This window comes from Lepidochelys olivacea (genome assembly GCF_965140295.1).
Source record: "Lepidochelys olivacea isolate rLepOli2 genome assembly, chromosome: 16".
Taxonomy (NCBI): Eukaryota; Metazoa; Chordata; order Testudines; family Cheloniidae; genus Lepidochelys; species Lepidochelys olivacea.
In genome coordinates, this window is record NC_140426.1 from 27,970,444 (window position 1) to 27,985,214 (window position 14,771).

Sequence of the window (14,771 nt, forward strand, 5' to 3'; positions counted from 1 at the left end):
GTGGAGCAGTAACCACCCTCTCTCCCCTTGGAGTGGCAAAATACCAGGTTTGGTCAGGACCCGCTGTGGGCATAGCACTAGCTGCTTCTTTCTCAGGAGGCTGGGAAGGAATTTTTCCCTCACCACCAGATAGACCAAGGTGGAATGGGTTTTTTTTCACCTTCGCAGGTTCGGGGGGGTGGGGTTGTTATGGTGAGTAGGGACGGGAATTAGGCTATGATGACTCAGTTCATTATGTAAGTGTGGAACAGATGTCCCGTTCAGGTACTCCTTAGGGAAGGGACACAGTGACCAGATAAATGGCTTGGTAAAGGACTTAAAGGAGATGTTTGTTAAAGGAGCAGACTGGGAGTTGTGAGGTTGGGGCTCCTATGAGTGGCGCGGCAGGGAGCCAACCCCTTTTCCTTTATAGCCCCTCTTAACCGTTGTTCGAGGTAGGGGGGGAATAGTAAGCTCCCAGCAGTGGTTTGGCTGGGGACCAGGATGGAAAAATTTGGGGCTGGTGGAAGCCCCCAGCTAGATTTTGAAATGATCATAGAATTACCAGCACTGTACCACTGTTATCTGCCGTGTAGTCCCAGACATCTAATAGGCTAAATGCACCCAGTTTTTTCAATTTTTCCTCATAGGTCTTGTTCTCTAGACCTTTAAACCTTTTTGTTGCTCTCCTCTGAACTTTCTCCAATTTGTCCCCATCTTTCCCCAAGTGTGGTACCCAGAACTGGACATACTACTCCAGTTGAGGGCTTAACAGTGCTGCATATGGTGGAAGAATTATGTCTTGCTTACAAAACTCTTGCTAATACATCCCAGGTTTTTTTTGCAACAGTATTACATTGTTGACTCATCTTTAATTTGTGATTTGCTATAACCTCCAGATCCTTTTCTGCCGTACTCTTTCCTAGGCAGTCATTTCCCATTTTGTATTTGTTCAATGGATTGTTTCTTCCTATGTGTAGTACTTGCATTTGTCTGTATTGAATTTCATCCTATTTATTTCAGACCACTTCTCCAGTTTTTCAAGATTATTTTGAATTCTTATCCTGTCCTTTGAAGCGCTTGCAACCCGCTTCCGGCTTGGTATCATCTGCAGACTTATAAGTGTTCTCCCTATGACAGTATCAAAATCATTTATGAAAATATGGAATAGAACCAAACCCAGGACAGATCCCTGTGGGACCCCACTCATTATGCCCTTCCAGCTTGACTGTGAACCATTGATAACTATTCTTTGAGTACGGTTTTCCAGCCAGTTGTTCACTCACCTTATAGTAGTTCAATATAGGCTATATGTCCCTAGTTTGTTTATGAGATGGTCAATTGAGATAATGTCAAAAGCCTTACTAAAGTTGAGATAATCACATGTAATGCTTCTCCCTCTCCCATCCACAAGGCTTGTTACCCTGCCAAAGAAGGATATTAGGTTGGTTTGACATGGTTTGGGCTTGACAAATCCATGTTGACTGTTGCTTATTACCTTATGAGTCATGTTAAGGCAGTCCACAGGCAGCAGCTCCTGTAAAATGAGCTAAAAGAAAAGGAGTACTTGTGGCACCTTCGAGACTAACCAATTTATTTGAGCATGAGCTTTCGTAAGCTGCAGCTCACTTCATCGGATGCATACCGTGGAAACTGCAGCAGACTTTATATATACACAGAGAATATGAAAAAATACCTCCTCCCACCCCACTGTCCTGCTGGTAACAGCTTATCTAAAGTGATCATCAGGTTGGGCCATTTCCAGCACAAATCCAGGTTTTCTCACCCTCCACCCCCCCCACACAAATTCACTCTCCTGCTGGTGATAGCCCATCCAAAGTGACAACTCTTTACACAATGTGCATGATAATCAAGTTGGGCCATTTCCTGCACAAATCCAGGTTCTCTCACCCCCCTCCCAAAAACTACACACAAAAACTCACTCTCCTGCTGGTAATAGCTCATCCAAAGTGACCATTCTCCCTACAATGTGCATGATAATCAAGGTGGGCCATTTCCAGCACAAATCCAGGTTTTCTCACATCCCCCCCCACCCCCATACACACACAAACTCACTCTCCTGCTGGTAATAGCTCATCCAAACTGACCACTCTCCAAGTTTAAATCCAAGTTAAACCAGAACTTCGGGGGGGGGGGTAGGAAAAAACAAGAGGAAATAGGCTACCTTGCATAATGACTTAGCCACTCCCAGTCTCTATTTAAGCCTAAATTAATAGTATCCAATTTGCAAATGAATTCCAATTTAGCAGTTTCTCGCTGGAGTCTGGATTTGAAGTTTTTTTGTTGTAAGATAGCGACCTTCATGTCTGTGATTGCGTGACCAGAGAGATTGAAGTGTTCTCCGACTGGTTTATGAATGTTATAATTCTTGACATCTGATTTATGTCCATTTATTCTTTTACGTAGAGACTGTCCAGTTTGACCAATGTACATGGCAGAGGGGCATTGCTGGCACATGATGGCATAGATCACATTGGTGGATGTGCAGGTGAACGAGCCTCTGATAGTGTGGCTGATGTTATTAGGCCCTGTGATGGTGTCCCCTGAATAGATATGTGGGCACAATTGGCAACGGGCTTTGTTGCAAGGATAAGTTCCTGGGTTAGTGGTTCTGTTGTGTGGTATGTGGTTGTTGGTGAGTATTTGCTTCAGGTTGCGGGGCTGTCTGTAGGCAAGGACTGGACAGGAGCTATTACCAGCAGGAGAGTGAGTTTGTGTGTGTATGGGGGGGGGGATGTGAGAAAACCTGGATTTGTGCTGGAAATGGCCCACCTTGATTATCATGCACATTGTAGGGAGAATGGTCACTTTGGATGAGCTATTACCAGCAGGATAGTGAGTTTGTGTGTGTGGTTTTTGGGACGGGGGTGAGGGGGTGAGAGAACCTGGATTTGTGCAGGAAATGGCCCAACTTGATTATCATGCACATTGTGTAAAGAGTTGTCACTTTGGATGGGCTATCACCAGCAGGAGAGTGAATTTGTGTGGGGGGGTGGAGGGTGAGAAAACCTGGATTTGTGCTGGAAATGGCCCAACCTGATGATCACTTTAGATAAGCTGTTACCAGCAGGACAGTGGGGTGGGAGGAGGTATTTTTTCATATTCTCTGTGTATATATAAAGTCTGCTGCAGTTTCCACGGTATGCATCCGATGAAGTGAGCTGCAGCTCACGAAAGCTCATGCTCAAATAAATTGGTTAGTCTCTAAGGTGCCACAAGTACTCCTTTTCTTTTTGCGAATACAGACTAACACGGCTGTTACTCTGAAACCTGTAAAATGAGCTGTTACTCACTTAGCCAGAGGGACCTGCAGAGAGTAGGAATGTGCTTTCTGGCAGTAATAGGGATAGTGGCAGATTGTGGATGCTTTCTGGGATTCAGGCACAGCCTCTAAAAGGACTATGGAGAGCCCTCCACTGAAATGGGGGAAGGACTGTAGCCCCTAGAAGGAGGGCTGCAGAGAACACAAAGGAATAAAGAACTTTAAGTCCTAACAGGAGGGCTATCGAGTTCCTTGTGCCAAGGCAGAAGGGTGGCAGTCCCTGGAATGAGGGCTGCAGAGTGCCCTGCCAACCAGGGAATGAATAGTTTGAGCTTAAAATAATGTTATATGAAACCCCTGGGTGCATATGAGCTTGTCTGAATGAGGAGATGGGAGATGACTGAGGCTGGGGTGTCATAATGGACCACACCCCGCAACACTTGTGTTTCAAAAAGAGAACTATTTTTATTCCATTTCCAAAGTAAAGAGACCAAGCATGGAAAATTTCAGCGCATAGGTGAAAGCCTGAGAAAATTATGAGGGATTATAACGGAAACTGTTAATTAGCCTAATCTTTAAGGCTAATTATAACCTGTAACCATCTATTATTACAAATATTGTGAACCAAAGTTACTGTAATGTGCAATAATCTATGTTCAAATGGGGCCATTTTAGTTAAGTAACTGTAGTGTTGGTTAAAGACCCAGGATTAACAATTTAGGAGACTGTGTCTTTTACAGGGAACACCTCTGCTTGACAGTCTTACATGGCAGTGTCACAAAAGCTGTCTTGACTGGCTAAATCAGTCTCCTGTTAGATAGAAGACAAAAGGTGGGAGATAGGAAAGTGGAGAGAGAAAATGACATGTGATGGAGAGGGTGGCATTAGGAACCTAAGGGGTGCATCCCAGGTATTGTTCAGGATTTAGCCAAAGCCAATGGGGCTGTCAGTGTCCTCTGGTTCCCTCTCTCTGGCCTGCTGTGGTCAGGATATTTTTCAGGATCAGGACAATGAAGGCCCAGTAGTCTCATAATAGATCCCAGAGTCCAAAAGACAGTGGAGGTGGCAGTCATGATGATAAAGCTGGTCCTTGATCCCACTGCTTCCATTTAATGGTCCCTATATAAATATTGTCAAAGAAGCGATTGCGACCTCATCCTATTAGAATTAACCAATGGAAATACATTTTGATTATTTTATCTGTAAATATTTCCTCCCATTTCTAGAATCTTTCACTTATTATTTTGCAACCCATGACTTTTGCCAGGAATCTTGAAGACCACTTTTCACAGTTCTCAAACAATCCAGTTTATATTATACCAGTCTGTCTGTCTGTAACTCTTGCCTATTTTTATTTAAAAAAAAATATGTAACAGACTGCTTTAGTCTTTTGTTACTTTGGACAACTTAGAATACAGGTCTCTTCACAACCCATCTCTCTCTCAGAATTATTTTAATCCTTTGTTGAAGTCCTTAAAGAGTCTTGTTTTCCTTTGAACTACTTTAGAATAGTGGTTGAATTCATTATGTCCTTGGGAGATCTACATTTCAGAAACTCAATCTCAGGTAAAAGGAGTTGATGGCTGCTAGGTGCTGACCTTTCCTTTAGTGTCCTTTTGGCTTTTCTGAAAGGACACTGTATTCCTCCTCGCAGACACTATATTCTTTCTCTACAAACTGTAAAATTAACTCTGAAGTTGGCTTCAGTGGTTGGCTCTACCTTTTCTGACCTGCATCAAAGACCCTTATGATAAGTGAAAAATAAAGGAATCAAATGTAGGCTCCCTGTCCTTGTTAAGAAATCTCTATGCTGATCAATTGCCTTACTTCAGACAGAACAATTATTCTGTTAAACCTAATATATTCTCAGATTTTAATAATTATTTTGCCTCCTTTTTCCTAGTATGAAATAAAATATTTTCAGAATTTCCTCTGGCTTTCAGCATACACTCATCATATTCACCCCTGAGTTTTAATCCTCTTAAAGTAGTTAAATGTAATGTATGTTAATATTTTGGATAATCGGCAATAATCATTCACTTCAACTTTAGCGTCTAAAAGAAACTGCAAGCCTATCCATTAATACATCTAATGTTTTGCTGAGATCCCAGATAGAACTATTAAGGGAAAGAGATGCTCGCATCCTTTCCCTACATTATATAGCACTTCTATATGCAAATGAACAAACTGAAATGGAGAGAACGTGTTCCTCAAGATCTAAAATAGGATTCATTCTCTTGAAAATGTCTAGTTTAGCAATAAAAAATTTAACCACATCCCTCCAGTAGCGCTTGTCCCAATTCCACTGTCCCCTCTCTTTTAATTTAGTGAGAAAATATTTTGGTACAATGTCTGAAAATTCAGAAATCAAGTTGAAGATGCCTTAACATAAAGTGTTAAAACATCAAGGGAAGAAGTGTACCAACTACTGAGTGCCACAACCTTCCTTGGAACTCTATTCCAGAGATTGATTTATAGTTAGAAAGTTTTTCCTAATATCTAACCTATATCTCCATTACTGCAGATTAAGCCTATTACTTCTTTTCCTTCCTTCAGCAGATATGAAGAACAATTGATCTCTGTCATCTTTATAACAGCCCTTATGGTATTTGACGACTGTTATCAGGTCCCTCTGGTTGACTATTCTCAAGGCTAACCATGCCCAGTTTTTTAACGTTTCATCATGGGTCGTTTTTTCTAAAACTTTTATTGTTTTTGTTGCTCTCCTCTGGACTCTTTTTTCAATTTATCCCTATCTTTCCTAAAGTGTAGTGCCCAGAATTGGACACAGAACTCCAGCTGAGGCCTCACCAGTGTTGAGTAGAGCAGAACAATTACCTGCCATGTCTTAGATACAAAACTCATGGCAATATGCCCCAGAATGATATTAGCATTTTTTTGCAACTGCATCACATTGTTGACTCATGTCCAATTTGAGATAATATAATAACCCCTAGATTCTTTTCAGCAGTACGACCACCTAGCCAATTATTCCTCATTTGCTAGTTGTGCACTGGATTTTACCTTCCTAAGTGTACTACTTTGCACTTGTCTTTATTTAATATACCCAGGCCTATACCTATGTGTTATTCCTGTCATTGCGTTTCTTATCCTGTTTCAAGAAAGAGATTAACCCCTTTATTCCCAGCAGATAACAATACTTAGTAAGAGGGGAAATGAAGTCACATTTTTTCTTAAAAATACAGTCTGACTCACATGGCTTCAACTGCCGTCTCTGCTGATTCCTCACAAATCTGTTTTTTCCTCTACCCAAGTTTATCTCAACATGCCTTTCTGACATCTCCTCCTGGATGCTCATTAAGAACTTGCACTTAATATGACCTAAACCAAGAGGACTTGACCTGAACCTGATCTGTTCCTCTGAACTTTCTCCACTTCCCATATTCTCTGTCAATGTTCACACCACCAACATCCTCTTTGTCACACACCAAGGGTCATTTTTAAGTCTTTTCTCTTCTTTGCCTCTCACATCCATTGTCACTTCATCCTCCACATGTCTAAGCCCCATCCACAAGCTCTTCCTGTGGCTTGAAAGCTTCTCTCTCTCATAGACAGAAGTTGGTCCAATAAAACTAAACTGGGAGGAGTGGTAGATACGCTGGAGGGGAGGGATAGGATACAGAAGGACCTAGACCAATTGGAAGATTGGGCCAAAAGGAATCTGATGAGGTTCAATAAGGATAAGTGCAGGGTCCTGCACTTAGGACGGAAGAACCCAATGCACAGCTACAGACTAGGGACCGAATGGCTAGGCAGCAGTTCTGCAGAAAAGGACCTAGGGGTGACAGTGGACGAGAAGCTGGATATGAGTCAGCAGTGTGCCCTTGTTGCCAAGAAGGCCAATGGCATTTTGGGATGTATAAGTAGGGGCATAGCGAGCAGATCGAGGGACGTGATCGTTCCCCTCTATTCGACATTGGTGAGGCCTCATCTGGAGTACTGTGTCCAGTTTTGGGCCCCACACTTCAAGAAGGATGTGGATAAATTGGAGAGAGTCCAGCGAAGGGCAACAAAAATGATTAGGGGACTGGAACACATGAGTTATGAGGAGAGGCTGAGGGAGCTGGGATTGTTTAGCCTGCAGAAGAGAAGAATGAGGGGGGATTTGATAGCTGCTTTCAACTACCTGAAAGGGGGTTCCAAAGAGGATGGCTCTAGACTGTTCTCAATGGTAGCAGATGACAGAACGAGGAGTAATGGTCTCAAGTTGCAGTGGGGGAGGTTTAGATTGGATATTAGGAAAAACTTTTTCACTAAGAGGGTGGTGAAACACTGGAATGCGTTACCTAGGGAGGTGGTAGAATCTCCTTCCTTAGAGGTTTTTAAGGTCAGGCTTGACAAAGCCCTGGCTGGGATGATTTAACTGGGAATTGGTCCTGCTTTGAGCAGGGGGTTGGACTAGATGACCTTCTGGGGTCCCTTCCAACCCTGATATTCTATGATTCTATGATTCTAAAAGGTATTACCTCATCCACCTTGTCTCTCTAATATCCTGGGGGAGACGTGGTTACAACTTCACTGCATACACCAGTACATGTCTTACAGGATATTTTTCCATAAAGAGTAACATGTAAGTTATCTACAGAAAGCTCATAATTTGTCAAGATCCATAATCTTTGTGAGATGTATGTATGGATAATATTTAAGGAATACTGTATTTATATTGAAAGTATTCTTTTATGGACTTGGAGTAGAAATGAGGAGGTAATGTATCACCCCTCCTTTGTCAACTAGTGCGGTAATGCAAAGTTCTATCATCTATCCTTACCACAGTCAATAGAAAACCATCAAAGACAATGACAATCAAAACCACTTAAAGGTAGAAAAGAAACACTACAACAAGGCAGAGGTTTGCCTTGCCTGTGAATAGAAACAAAAGACTGTTTTCAGTATAACAAAGTGTAGGGAAAGGCACTCTGAATTCATTCATTGAGGAAAACCCCTGGCAGAGGGGGATGCTTTTCTGAACATTTGGATCCTGGTTCTCAAGAAACCCAGCCAGCTCTAGCAATGCACTGAACTTTGGGGGGTAATCCTACTATATTATATAAGAAATGTAGTTATTGATAAGTTTAGACCCAGCTTCATGTTTTGTTTTTTGTTGTAAACAGTTGTTTCCATCATTTTTTTCCACTTCTAGTTAAATCTAAGTAAAACTACTTTTGTTTTATAAGAGCTCACAAGTGCTGTGTGGTTTACTTAAGTAGTGGTTTAAGATAAAACTGATAAACTGTATACACTTCACTTTGAGTGCAGAATTTCTGTTAGTAGTCAGTGTCAAGGGCTGGATATAACAGGGGAACAATTCAAAGGGATTCCAAGACTCAGGTGCACCTGTTAACTTGCAAGGCAAAGAAAGAGCTGACATAGCCCAAGGAGAGTACTTGAGTGCCTGAAGGGCTCACAATGTCAGGGGAAAAGACTCCGTCTCACCGGAGCCAGGAGGTAACAAGGTGACTTACACTCCTGGGTACCCCGAGAACTATCACACTGTCCAGTGTGTTCAGATCTGTCCAGAGAGTCCTCTGGCTCCACTGCATCAAATGAAAGTTTTGTGCTAACTTTTAAGGCCTTACATAGCTCTGCTCTCACCTACTTACCTATCCTAGTCTCTTCTTGCATCCATCCTTTTCTTCACCACTAATAATGCCACCCAGTTTCCTCCTCTTCTCTCACAACTTTCTGCACCTTTTTCTGTTCTGCTCAAACTAATTTGCCTGGCTTCTGCCAATTTCTCATTCAGATCCTTCCTGAAGATCCATTTCTCCAAGTGAGTTAACCAAGACAACTTTCTCTCATGTTATGAGATTTATCTTTTTAATAACACAAAACAAGTTCACCTATGCTTGGCACACATCTTTGCTGAGTAACTATGTAATTTTGTTACTTTGCCCTCTGCTTCTCCTTCCCATCTCAACCCTACTGTTTCACTGTTCCTTCATTGCATCATGGATAATCGCTTTGGGACAGGGACTTGGTCTAATTTATTTATACTTTTGAGCACTGTAATAATAATTATAAATGAGCCTGTAACAAAAACATTTTTTTCAGTCCTTGCACTTGAGCAGTAGGTCACATTTGTGTTAGCAGTGTGCAGCACAGAAATGTGTATGCAATTTAAAAAGTAAAAATGAAAGTTTTGTGAAAATTTATTTTTTTACACAGCTTCAGTTATGAGAACTGTTCCACTGAATTTTAACTTGACGCAATGGCCACATAATAATAATATATTTCAATAATATATATTATTTTATATTAACTGTACAGTTTGTCACCACTGTACCTTACAATAGTTTGGGCCAGTCTGAGGAAGCTGTATATTTCTGCTTTAGGAGGAAAAGTAGCTAGCTTCTGGAATGTTTTTGGTCAGTTATTCTATATGAAACAGATTGAAATATTGTTAGTACATGGAATTTTAAACATTGTTTCACAAATGATTGACATCAGTACACTTTCTTGAATGTGTTTAACTTTATTGTTGTACCCTGTCCATCTTGGAAATTCACTTCAGAAATTTCCAGTGACTCCTGTAGTTTTCTCTGTATACAATGTCTGTCTAATTAATTATCTTCTATCCTTGAAACATATGTACTGGCTAAAGCAATCAAAGTCAAAAGTAGCTACCAAATTTAAATTAAGGAAAGTTTCTATTTGTGTGGGTTTGGGGCTCTTTGGGTTTTTTAACCATAAATGTGATAAAAATAAGTGATGACAATAAGTAAGGTGAAAAGTAAATAAAAATAAGACTCTTCCTTTAGTATTTTTGAGGTTAGGCAACTATCATTGGAAATGTCTGTTGTCTTTGTTGTGCTGATTCCTAGAACTTTAATGCTTTAATGCCAAAAGTCAAAAGGAGATTTACAAGAGTAAAAAAGACAATTTAAAAACATGACAGGCTTCTATAAATAGCATACAAATCTCTTGTCTACTTTAAGTGGGTGCTCTGATGTCTGTCCTCCCTGTGACAGGGTCAGGCCAGATGGCTACAGGAGAGTAATAGAAGGCAGATATTTTAGCCCTAGGCTAAGTAGGTCCCTTTTCCCTGGATAAGGTAACAGGGAAGGTTTTTTTTTTTTTTTTTTAAAACAAAAGGAAAGTTTATTGGTAACGCTTACAGAATTACCAAAGGAAACAAAACAACTATGCAACAAAACAACGCAATCAGAAGGTATAACACAGCAGCTTTCAGGAGGGAGAAGTGTTCAGGCTAGCCTGGGCCCAGAGCGGGGGGGCTTCCTCGACACTCGTGGTCTTCCACCCTCCTGAGTTACCTGGTGGCCTAGAGCGGGGGGGCTTCCTCGACACTCGTGGTCTTCCACCCCCTCGAGTTACCCAGTGCCGCGCCCAGTGTCACCGATCCTCCCTCTCCTGAGAGTGCCCGGTAAGATGGGCACGGCTGCGGGGTGGGCGGTTTAGGGAGGGGGGGGTAGACACCCATGTATTATAGGACCCCTCCTAGATGACAGGAATGATGGTATCCACAGCGGCAATGGCTGGGGCTGGCGTCTCTCGCTCTTCCCCTCAATCAAAGGGTCAGACGGAGGGAACCGGACGGGGTCACCGAGCAGAGAACCCCAGACAGCGCCCACCGCTCCTCGAAGGCTTCAAGGGAGTCGGTGGACGCCGCCCAGAGGAACTCCGCTCGGATACGTGAGTGTACTGAGGATCGGAAAACGGCCCCACAATCGCAGGACGTTTCATGGGCCAACCTCCTCTCTCTGGTTTTGTAAATGGCTGTTTTAGCCAAAGCTAGGAGGAGGTTGACCAGAAGATCCCGCGACTTTGTGGGGCCACGAATGGGAAGTGTATAGATAAAAAGGTGGGGGGAAAAATGAAGCCAGAAGCGTAATAAAATATTTGTGAGGAGCCGGAAAAGGGGCTGCAATCTGGCGCACTCTAAATACACGTGCACCAGGGTTTCCCTCACATTACAAAAAGGACAAGTGTCCGGAATGGGGGTAAACCGTGTCAAAAACACGCCCGTGCTCACAGCTCCGTGAAGGAGCCGCCAACTGATGTCCCCGACGGGCCTTGGGACCAGGGTGGAATACAGGCTGGCCCACCGAGGTTGCTCACCCTCCAAAGGTGGCAGGAGATCCCGCCACTTTGTATCGGGGCGGGACACCAGGGTGTGGGCATGAAGGGTGTGAAGCGTAAGTGTATATAAATATTTCCGTGAAGCAATTTGAAAGCTAACCGGCTGCAGTTCGTGCAGCCGGCTTGCAGTGAAAGGGTGAGGGGTGTGTTGGGATCTATGGGGTGGGGGCCCAATGGAAAGGTCCGGCGGGCCCGGGGTAAGGGATGGGCGGGGTGTGCCCTCGCACAAGGCTCGGCTAACATAAGCCCGAGCAGCGGGGGTCAAGGCGGCCTTCACCTCCTGAAGTACGCGCCGGGGGGTACGGAGGCTGGAGAGCCCCATGCGCCGAGCGAGCATCAGGGGATCCAGCCAGTCTCTCCGGTCGTAGTCCAGGAGGTCTCCGACCCTCGTAACTTCCGCCAGGACCAACCTCTGGCGCACCGAGCGGGACTCCGCCACCTGCACACGGAGCTGGGGGTTGTGTAGCAGGGGCTCCGTGAGGAGATCTGCCCCCACGGTGGCCGCCACGGACCTGGTTGTTAGAAACAATTTCCAGGTCCGGAGGAGGTCCTGGTAGAAGACCGGCAGCCCGGAGAGGTCTCGCGGAAAACCCCTCGGAGAAAGATAAAAGAGCTGCCGGTCATATCGAAACCCTTGGAAACGGCGCAGGAAGGCGTGCGCCAGTATGCTCCACGCCGAACTACTTGCACTATAAAAGAGCCTCTGCAGGGCCTGGAGGCGGAAGACGCGGACCTGAGTGTACAGACACTTCAGGCCCTGCCCTCCTTCCTTCAGGGGTAGATGAAGAACTCCAACAGGGGCCCAGTGCATTCCTGACCAAAAGAACTCTAGAATCAATCTCCGGAGATGGGTCAGGAAACCCGGGGCCGGGGCTAGGGTGTTGAGCCGGTACCAGAGCGTGGACAGGACTAGTTGGTTAAGCACCAGTGCTCTCCCTCGGAGGGAGAGACATCGAAGAAGCCTCGTCCATCTCCGGATCCGCTCTATCACCCCGCCCTCTAAATTTTGCCAGTTCTCCGGCGGGGAAGGATGCGTGGCGGAAAGGTAAACGCCGAGATAGAGCAGTGGACCCGCACTCCACCGGATGGTCTGAAGTGCGGGTGGGAGGGAGCTCACCTGCCGCCAGTCCCCCACCGCCAAGCCAGAGCTCTTGACCCAGTTGACTCGGGCGGAGGAGGCTGCCGAATAGATGGCTTGGCATGCCTCGACTCGCGCCAAGTCGCCCGGGTCCTGGACCACGAGAAGTACGTCATCGGCGTACGCCAACAGGACCAGCCGCAGCTCCGGCTCCCGCAGCACCAACCCTGTCATCCTCCTACGGAGGAGACAGAGGAAAGGCTCGATCGCCAGAGCATACAACTGGCCCGAGAGGGGGCACCCCTGCCGCACTCCTCGCCCGAAGCTGACCGGTTCAGTCAGGGTCCAGTTGAGCCTAACCAAACACTCCGCGGAGGCATACAGCACCCGGAGAAAACGCACAAACTGAGGTCCAAATCCAAACGCCTGCAGAGTGCTCAGGAGGTACCCATGGTCTACTCTATCAAACGCCTTCTCCTGATCAAGAGACAGGAGGGCGAACGATAGACCATCTCTCCGCCCGAGTTCCAAAAGGTCTCGGACGAGAAAGAGGTTGTCGAAAATGCTGCGACCCGGGACAGTATAGGTCTGGTCTGGGTGGACCACGTCCGCCATCACGGACCCCAGCCGCAGCGAGATTGCTTTCGCTACGATTTTGTAATCCGTGCTAAGGAGTGAGACGGGACGCCAGTTTCGTAGATCGCGGAGGTCCCCCCTCTTCGGCAGCAAAGCGAGCACCGCTTGTCTGCATGACAGAGGGAGGACCCCGCTCTGCAAGGACTCAGCCCAGACGGTGACTAGGTCTGGGCCGAGAATGTCCCAAAACGCGCGGTAAAACTCCACGGTCAGCCCGTCCATGCCCGGAGATTTATTGGTGGGCATGCGACGGAGGGCTTCCGAGAACTCGGCCAGGGTGAGAGGCAGCTCTAGTCGGTCTCGGTCGCCCACGCTGACCGTGGGGAGTTCCTCCCAGAGCACCTCGCAAGCGTCAGGATCGGTCGGGTCCGGGGAGAAAAGGCTTGTGTAGAAGTCACGGGCCCTCCCACACATCTCCTCCGGACCCGTGAGGGGGGTGCCGTCTTCCGCAAGAAGGCAGGTGACGTGTTTCTTGGCCCCCCTCGTTTTCTCCAGGGCATAGAAGAAGCGGGAGCCGCGGTCCATCTCCCGAAGGAGGCGGATGCGGGATCGAACAAAGGCACCTCGGGCCCGGTGGTCCTCAAGGGCCCAGAGCTCCTCCCGCTTCTCCCGGCACGCTCCGCAGAGGGACGGGTCCTCGGGATCGGCGGCCAGGCGCCTCTCCATCTCTAAGACCTCCCGTTCCAGCTGCTCTATTGCCGCATTTCGCCGTCGGCTGGTGCCCCGAGTGTAGTCACGGCAGAAGAGCTTGGCGCGCACCTTCCCGAGATCCCACCATCGCCGCACCGAGGGAAAGGCACGCCACTGCTCTCGCCAGGCCAACCAAAACTCCCGGAAGGACATCACAAAGCTCTCGTCCTCCAACAGGCTGTTATTAAAGTGCCAATAGGCCGGCTCCGGTCTCTCTGCACGGAGGGAAACCGTTACAGCGACTAAATGATGATCGGAGAATGGGGCCGGCCGAATGGCGGAGGAGTGGGCCTGTGAAAGATGGAAACGGGATAAGTAAATACGGTCCAACCGAGAGTGGTGTGACCGATGGGTCTCCACCCGGACAAAGGTAAACGTGGAAGTGTCATCTGGGTGATGGTCACGCCAGACGTCCACTAGGGAATGATGGTCAACTATCCCTTGGAGAATATTCGCAGCGGCCGGACTCGGTTCGGCCCCTGAGCGGTCCCGTTCCTCGAGGGTGGTGTTAAAGTCCCCTCCCAGGACCAGGCACTCGTGCGAATCCAGGGTGCCGAGAAAGTCGGACACCTGCTGATAAAATTGTGGCCGCCTGGAGCTCATTTGCGGGGCATAGATGTTAACAAAATTAACCACGAGCCCCTCCATACGGACTCGAAGGTGCAGCACGTGGCCCGGCACGGCCTCATTGACCCCTAGCACCTCAGGCCGTAGGTTGGGGGAGAATAGGGTTGCCACTCCAGCCTGCCAGGTCGCAAAGTGGCTAAAGTATACCCCGTCCCCCCACTCCAGCCGCCACCTGTCCTCGGCGGCCGGGTCTGTATGGGTCTCCTGCAGGAAAACTACAGAGTACCTCCCCTCCCGAAGGTAAGAGAGCACCTGGGACCTGCGGAGAGCCATCCTACAGCCCCTGGTATTCAGGGTCGCAATAATAAGAGGCGTCATACGGAGGGCTGGGGGGGTGGGGGTCTCGTATTGGCGGGGGGG

At 46.7% G+C, this 14,771-nt stretch overlaps 1 protein-coding gene across 2 annotated transcripts in view; it reads left to right on the forward strand.

The window, feature by feature from the left end:
- The window catches only part of RALGPS1 (Ral GEF with PH domain and SH3 binding motif 1), a 417,852-nt gene that overhangs the window by 253,761 nt on the left and 149,320 nt on the right, over window positions 1-14,771 (forward strand). The window lies entirely within an intron of this gene.